Source organism: Haplochromis burtoni, unplaced genomic scaffold (assembly GCF_018398535.1).
Source record: "Haplochromis burtoni strain Fernald_Lab_line unplaced genomic scaffold, NCSU_Asbu1 Contig_2834, whole genome shotgun sequence".
Taxonomy (NCBI): Eukaryota; Metazoa; Chordata; class Actinopteri; order Cichliformes; family Cichlidae; genus Haplochromis; species Haplochromis burtoni.
Window position 1 is genome coordinate 536 of NW_024585195.1, and position 8,194 is coordinate 8,729.

Consider the following 8,194-nt stretch of genomic DNA (forward strand, 5'->3'; position numbering starts at 1 on the left):
TCCGGACATCACTCTCTGTGCCCCACTCTCTGACTGGAGTTTAAGTCCTGAGGGAGCTATCATCCCAGCATCCTAGAGATAACTCTCTAACAGAGTCTTCTATCAAAACTTACAGCTATTTATATGAAGTTGTACAAAAACGCTTTATTTCGTCAAGACAGTGCGTTTCTTACGATTACATGCATTTGAATGGGCAACTCGCCCGAAACAAAGTATAGGTTTTCATTATGTGAATAACTTTAAAATCTTAGCTCAAAAACACTTGTAGCCACACTGAGCCAGCCAAACAGGCACAGGGACCATGACAGAATCCTTTAGAAAATGATGGAAATCATGAAATAGATGTTCACTATTTCACCTTCTACATTGAATCAAATATTTTGCAAAAAAATTTTAAAAACAAAAAAAACATTTCAGAACACATATCTGATCAAAAATAACAAAATATTGAAAGCATTTTCTTTAAGCATTTCCTTGCTCTTGCTCTTGACGAAGGCATTCACACTTTTCTCCTCTCCTCCTCTTGTGTTTTTTGTATTACTTTTCCCTGGAACATTCTCACAGTCTGTTCTCTAAAACCTAAAAGAGGAATTATGGATTGGATCAACTGGTCCCTAAATGCAATTGACACCCCTTTCTCAACGAGAAGTTCGGGCTTGGGTGAGCCTGAGTGCTGAAGATATCTAACCATGGTAACAGGGTTCTGGAGAGGCTACGGCTGCTGTGAATACTCAGAATAAGATCTCTGACTGCAGACTGGATACATCACGGAAGGGCTAGCTCAGAATAACATCTCTGGGCGCAAATTGGATGACATCTCGGGGAAGCACACTGCCGTGAGTTCTCAGAAATCGGCTCCTTGAGCACAAGAAATGACAACATCACAGAGTGCGAGTATGCCGAAGCTCGCGGCTCTCCAAAGGGAGATTGCGATACCAGTGTTGGACTGTAGAACTGCTTTGAAATTCATATGAGCTGTTCGCACTAAAGTAAAAACCACCATCACTTAAGCGGATACCCCTTTTGGCACCAGCTGCGGTCTCAAGGCTGGAGCTGAACAACAACACCCTGATAACGACTGTGTTTAGTCTGTTCCTCACATTCCATGCAAGGCCACCTGGGTTGGCTGGAAGACTGTTTACTTAGCCTAGCAGGGCGAAGGACACTGTCTCAGCTGAACTCTGGACACGCACACACATACATATACACTGATATGCACACACTCATCTCCCCTCCCTTTCCAAACGCCTTCGATGCTTATTCCCTTCCGATGCTGCACCCTTTACCCACCCCTGTTGCTTGTCATGTGTTTCTTTGGTGTATTAAGAGTTTTTCATGTGCTATGTGCAGAGGTGTTTTTTTTTCTCCTTATCTTTCCTCGTGTGGTGCATTTTCCATTGTTATACCTCTCTGACCTGTCTTGCCCATGTGATGTTTTGCGTAATGTATGTATGGTCGGAAGGGTAAGATGGCGCTGGCACGGCTGGCAGCCTTAACTCAATTTCCCTCGGGATGAATAAAGTATTATCAATCAATCAATAGGATAAAATGACAGCTCTGTTGTCAATCAAACAGAAACTGAGACAGGCAGAAGAATAAACAGACAGAAAGACAACCATATCAAAGACAGATGCACATGCACATGAAAAGACTAAAGTGAGACAAAGATTATATGTTCATACTCAACAGTGTAAATAAACTTCTGAAGTGCTGTTAAACAATTGGATTTTAATCCTGAAGAACAATCACTTCTTGTCAAATTGATGTCTTAAAACATCAATTTGACTGACACAGCTAAATTTGGAAATATTAAAACCTTAAAAAGTTAATATTCAATGCTCACTTTGAATCAGCAGAGAGACCAATACAAAAGATAAAACCACAAACTCATACAGCATAATGTGTTCACACCCTGCCAAAGACGTAAGTGTTACCTAAGGCAAAATCAAACATCTCCTTGAACAACTGGTATGAAACATGCAGTGGCAGCCTAATGTAGTTAACACACGTGTTGGCAAGAGGGAAAATTGGTGTAGAAGAGAAGTCGTCATCTCCTCTATGAATGAACTCAATCAAGGGTGCTGGGGAAAAGCCAATAGGTGGCACCGCAGTTGCTCCAGTTGCAAAGGCCAATAGCTTCTCTAACTTGGAATGTCCTTCTTCTTCTGCATAAAACAGAGAAGGAAATAAATGTTATAAGGTAACTTCATATTAGATTATTTTGCCAGAATAATTTGTCAGTGAGTATTAATCTAAAGCAAGAATCTTTGAAAGACTGTTATTGTAATGACTATAGAACACGCTTTTCATCCTTCAACAGCTTCAAAAACTATGTAAAAATGTTACTACAACCAAGAGGGTAATTAAGAAGCAGCAGAAGCTGTGGTGTTATTGTTATACAAGTATGTTATTTAAAGTAAAGTTTTCAGAAATGCAGAACTATAAATCGCTATATCTGTTTATTGTACACTAAAGTGCCAATTACCTTCTGTAGCTTGGAGATAGTCCCTCCAGAATGTAACAACCATCTCCTCAGCAGCTCTTCTGTTGCTTCCTTCTGGAGATAGATGAATGTTGAAAATGATGAATGTTAATAGATGAATGTTAATAATTATGCAATTTCAGGTTTCTAAGTTAACTGCATATAATCAATTTGGCAATTTGAATTGTATTAGGTTATTAAACTGGCCATTTTGATTAATAGGTAAGATTTCTATCACTATTTTAATTAATCTGAAAAACACAGAATACCCAAATACCTTTGAATAGGACCCTGTGGATGACCTGAAATATGACAATGTCATGTACCAGCAGATCCCTGTCTCTTACTCTATGTTCACACTGCACCGGAGAAGACAAACGAGAAAGCATGGTGGGGGAAACTGGAGACAGCGAGTCAATGGACAGAAACTGAGGTTTTGGACTTGATTAGCATATGGGGAGACAATTCTTCTTCAACTTGGAACTCTTCGACTTTTTCAAAGAGTACCGAATCAGCTATGTCTTCCAGGGTGGATTTGCTGAATTTCCAACTAGACAAGAAAATACTGTTGGTGACAGAAAGTTAGGTGGTGGACCACCATGTACCAAGCTCACTGCAATGGCTCTGCCAGAGATGTAGTACCAGTACCCTCAGAGAGCTGCAAAGCAACAGAATAAAGGGAAAAGCAAAACTGTCAGTAATGTTGCCTGTAAAAATAAATATCAGTTAAAAAGTTTACACTATTACTGTAGCTTGCCTCCACCAGTGTGTGAATGTGAGAGTGAATGAATATTGTCAGTAATGTTGCCTGAATAGTAAAAGTACAAACTACTGCTCCACCATATGAGTAATGAATAGGTATCGAAACTTGGCTTAAGCGCAAACCATCCAATATTATTATTAATCTTAGAAAAATAGGTAATTACCAGTACTGTCAAGAGCCAAGTTCTTGCAGTTTTCTTTCCCCTCAAACATGGCTGACCTGGCAATGGTGTCCATCAATAGTCTCAAGAATTCCCTCCTTGGCCCACCTAAATCAACCCCTTCCTCATTTTTCCCCATATCATCTGAGAATTTCACACAGATCATCAAGTTGGGATCATAAGATAGCCTTTGAAAACCACGCAAGGCTCCCTCCCACACAGCAGAGCTGGGGAAAAAAGCGTCTGGACTTCTTTAAGTTGCTTAAAGATGTTTTCACCTCTCATCCGACAAGCTTCTTCAGTTCTAAGGGTCAAATGGTGGAGAGTCCCAGATTTAAACCCAGTGGGAGTATCCCCCCAAACCCTGGCTGATTGTGACCCACACGTGTTTTCACACCTTGCCTCATGTGAGTAGGTAGAGGATCATCAGGGTAGAGCTGGGCGATAGAACGATAACGATATGTATCGCGATATAACTTTTACTCGATAGAGAAATTAAGCTATCGCGATAGACCTTGCCGCTCTTGTCCCAAAAAAAAAAAAAAACAGCCAATCCAAATTAAGTAGCGCAGAGCCGAACCAATCACAGCCGCAGCGTCACGTCGCGTGACTTGTTACGTACAGCACAAGTGCCAAGCCGCACGTGTGTTTGTTTGGGAAGCAGCCAGCGGGTAATGGAGCCAGCGCGTAATGGAGGAAATGAGTGTGCCGACTAGAAAAATCAACCGAGCGTGACCGAAGAGAAAACAGATGATGGTTCCAATGCCGGAGAGATTGTCGAACGGAAGAGCCATAGAAGTTCCGTAGTGTGAAGGTATTTCGGCTATTTCAAGTCTGACAAAAAACAGAGTAGCGTGCACTGTAAATTGTGCCGAAAGCAAGTCTGGAAATACAATAAACTGGTGCATGCGTCACACTGTGCGCCACGTTATTGTTTCGGTGAAATGAATTTCTACAATACTGTTACTGTTAATTCTACTCTCTGCAGTGTTTAAATGCTTACATATACACACAGTTACTGTCCCTCCACACATACGACTCGGTTCTGCTTCTATGCCCCAGCTTTGTTTACTTTTTCCCACCGAGGCTTCTAGACTTCTGATTGGCCAACATTTCTGCACGGTTAGGAATCTAGCGCCACCTGCTGCTTTGGCATGTTCATAGCAGCGTTTTCCTTCATTTCTGCCTTTATGTGTGGACGGGATTATTTTTTAAAACGAAAACGGAAAATCTCCGTTTTCAAAAATACCCGTGTACGTGTGGACGTAGCCTCAGTCTCTGACTGGAAGCGCTAATTCGTCATTCGGCTTTTGTCAGACTAAAGTAACTGTTAAAACTGTTTGAAAAGCTAAGCTATACAACAAGGAGAGATTGAGAATTTCCTTTTAGTTCTCAGTTTATTTGATATTGACAAAAGTTAGTCAGTTTTGTCTGTTCTTCTGTAAAACAAACTAAGATTTATTTTTAGAATTAATATTTTGTTTCTAAGTGGAATTGACAATTTAGTCTGTTTCGTTTGTTCTATTTTGAAACTTAAACGCTTTAGCGGCTGCCTTTTGTGTAGTTTGCAATATTTGCCTTTATTTATCTGAAAAAGTCTCATGTTCCTTAAGTACATCTACCCTGTTGAACTTATTATGGGAAATAAATATTTAAATAAAAACAAGCTGCTGATTATTTCACATTTTACTTGTGAGCAACGGCACATTTAAATCTTACAAATATAGTTATTTGGCTTATATCGTGATAGATATCGTTATCGCCTGAAATGAAAAAAACATATCGTGATATGAAAAAATCTCATATCGCCCAGCTCTACATCAGGGTGTCCTTTTGTCCCTCTTTGGGGACTCTCCAAGCTCGCAATTGTAGCTTGATTTAAATTGTCCTCATCTGAAGAATCGCCAGAAAAAGATACCATGAGAGTTAATTATGAAGTGATTATTTCAGAAAAAGTGCGGCAGAGGGTAAAGATCAATTTACCTCAAGATGTTTTGTACGGTAGAATGGGGGAAAAGAGCCTTCGCGGCAGATACACCAGGCCTACACATTTTCTCCAGGCAAGGCGCTGTACCACAGCCTCAAGTTCGCCTCCGTAAAGGGCAGAGCGAGGGGACAGAGGTTCGGGAGTGTCTTAGCTCTGCAGGAACTTTTTGACCTCCTCGTTTGATTTTTCATTTTGGTCTATTCGTGCTCCCTCATCACGACCGTGTGGACGCAGTAAGCATTTCTCCCGGAGCTCACATTGATAGTAGTGATGGGAATTCCAGCTCTTTTTTTAGAGAGCCATCTCTTTCGGCTCAACTCAATAAAAAGAGCCGACTCTTTCGGCTCCCAACCGGCTCTTCAGGTTGTTTTGTTGCTTTAATTAATTTATTATCAACAACAATATAAAATTATGCACAAAAGGAATTACTAATGTTAAAAAAAAACGTGTTTTTATTTATAAATGTTTATATATACGGTGGCTCCTAGAGACAAAGCAGAGAGAGAAAGAGAGCCACAAGCCACAACACAATAAAATATAAATTAAAATATGCAAAACAAAAAGAAGATGCACTTTCTCTTTCACATAAGCCTGGGATGATTTTTTTGGAGAGTGTTTTCCTGCCTGGAATTGCACACATAGGATTCACAGCATGTGTAAACTTTCTGAATTCTTTCTCATCTGCAACTACAAATAATTGTGGATGATTACTATACCTTTCTAATGTGACGATGTTGTCTCTTGTTGTTGTCCCTGGCTCTCTTTCTCTCTCTTTCCCTCCCGCTCTGTTCCTGTGCTACTGTGAGTTTACTACTGGCCGGAGTCAGAGGGCAGGTCTCCTTGGACCTGTGGCACTTAGGACACCTGTGATAAAAGCATCCCAGAAACTCCCAGACCCACCTCTCTCCCTCTCTCTCCGAGTAACCGTCTACAAAGTATGGGCCTATTTTTTTTTTTCTCTCTTTCCGCCTTTAACGTGTATGGAATAGGGATTTTAGCTTCCCACTCCAACCACTGAATGGACGCGTGTGAGTAAGCTTTGGACAGACGCCAGTAGTTTTCGGGGGAGGGGATGGCCATAGTGTTTTTGGGAAAAACAGAAGTTATAGTGACGGGTCACAACCTCGTTTTGATTTTGTACCCGAGACCTCAGTGCTGATGCTCCGCAGGCTGCTCCTCCTCCTCCTGCCACCCCTGCCGGTAATGATGCTGCACTTATCTTTGAATCGTTTACACTTTTTAAAATTTATTTATAGGGCTGATTCATACGTTCAACGAGGCAGAGAGCTTTATTAATACAACATCAGATTGTGACATATCCAGTTTTATGTAAATTATCTTAAAAATGTAATTGAACAAATTTTTTTAAATTTATAGGATCGGTTCATCCCGGTCAATTACCTCCGAGTCTCCTGACGTGCAGCCCGCAAGGTATGGGTGTAATAGGAGGGAGAGCTCGGGATGCTTCAACTCCCTCTGTTGGGTACCATAAGCGTGAAAGAAAAAAAACAGAGAATGTATTATTTTTTTAAGCGCGAATTGATCAAACCTTTCTACAACACGTTATACCACTCCAGATCGGGAGGGGCAATATAGCATGGATCGGTTGAATGACTACGTCATATCCTGTGTATTTAAAAAAAGAAAAAACTCAATTCGATTTACCTTCCTCCTCCTCTGCCGGATTGTCTATAGTGGTGACCCAGCTAGATATATTCCTGATTCCCTTTGTCAAGAAATAAAAAAGAAAAAGAAAAAGAAAAGAAAAACACAACAAAAAGCGACAATGTAGTACACGATAATACCGCTCAAGGTCGGAAGGAGCGCTAGAGCCAGGATCGGATGAATTACATGTCATATCCTTGTATTTAAAAAATGAAGGACCCTAAGAGCCTTCATCAGGAACTCAGTGGAGATGTGGTGGACAATACTAGAGGCCAACTTCAAGCCCATAGCACAAGTCACCATCAGGTGCGGGATCTACCAAGGAGATTCTCTGTCCCCACTACTGTTCTGCATAGGCCTAGACCCCCTCAATGAGATCATTGACAAGACTGGCTACAGATACCGACTACGGAGATCTCTGTCCATAGCAGTGCAGTCCTAGGAACAGCTAAGATACTGTGCAGGACCCTCAAGCTCCCAGGCTGCTAGACCCCCTGCAGGGCAATTTACACACACACACACACATACACATACACATACATATATATATATATATATATATATATATATATATATATATATATATATATATATATATATATATATATATATATATATATATATAGGAATAGTGAAGGGCAGCAGCAATGGTGTCTGATGGGACCTATTGGGTCGGTAGACATACTGCAGGGGATCCAGAGTGTCTGGAATGTTAGTGTCTGGAACAGGCCAGTACCACTCTGTAGCACCTGACAATACTGTGTGACGCGGTCCAGCAGATCCAGAAGAGTGTGCTCATGATGACTCCTCCAACTACAACGGTGCACTTGGATAGGCCAAACCGGTCCCCCATTGTTATGCCAAAGGTTGTAAAGGTATTGCTGTACAATGGAGACCGAACACTGGAGACTCTTGCAATACTAGATGATGGCTCAGAATGAAGCATCATTTTACCACAAGCTGTTCAACGCTTGAACCCCTCAGTCTGAGACACTTACCGTGCAGACTGTCCACCAAGAGGTAGTGTAGCTTCGCAGTGCCTCAGTTTCCTTCCAAGTATCCTCCCCCGACAAATCTGGGGAGAAGTATCATATACACAAGGCATTCACCGCTGATGCTCTTGATCTCTCAGAACAT

General features: G+C 41.2%; 1 long non-coding RNA gene across 1 annotated transcript; it reads right to left on the reverse strand.

The window, feature by feature from the left end:
- Positions 1–1,473: 1,473 nt before the first annotated feature.
- On the reverse strand, positions 1,474–5,669 carry LOC102309421. Its single transcript, XR_318081.3, has 3 exons — positions 5,389–5,669; positions 2,486–2,557; positions 1,474–2,165 (listed from the first exon to the last, which is right to left on the reverse strand). It is a non-coding gene; the product is annotated as an uncharacterized LOC102309421 (long non-coding RNA).
- Positions 5,670–8,194: the final 2,525 nt, after the last annotated feature.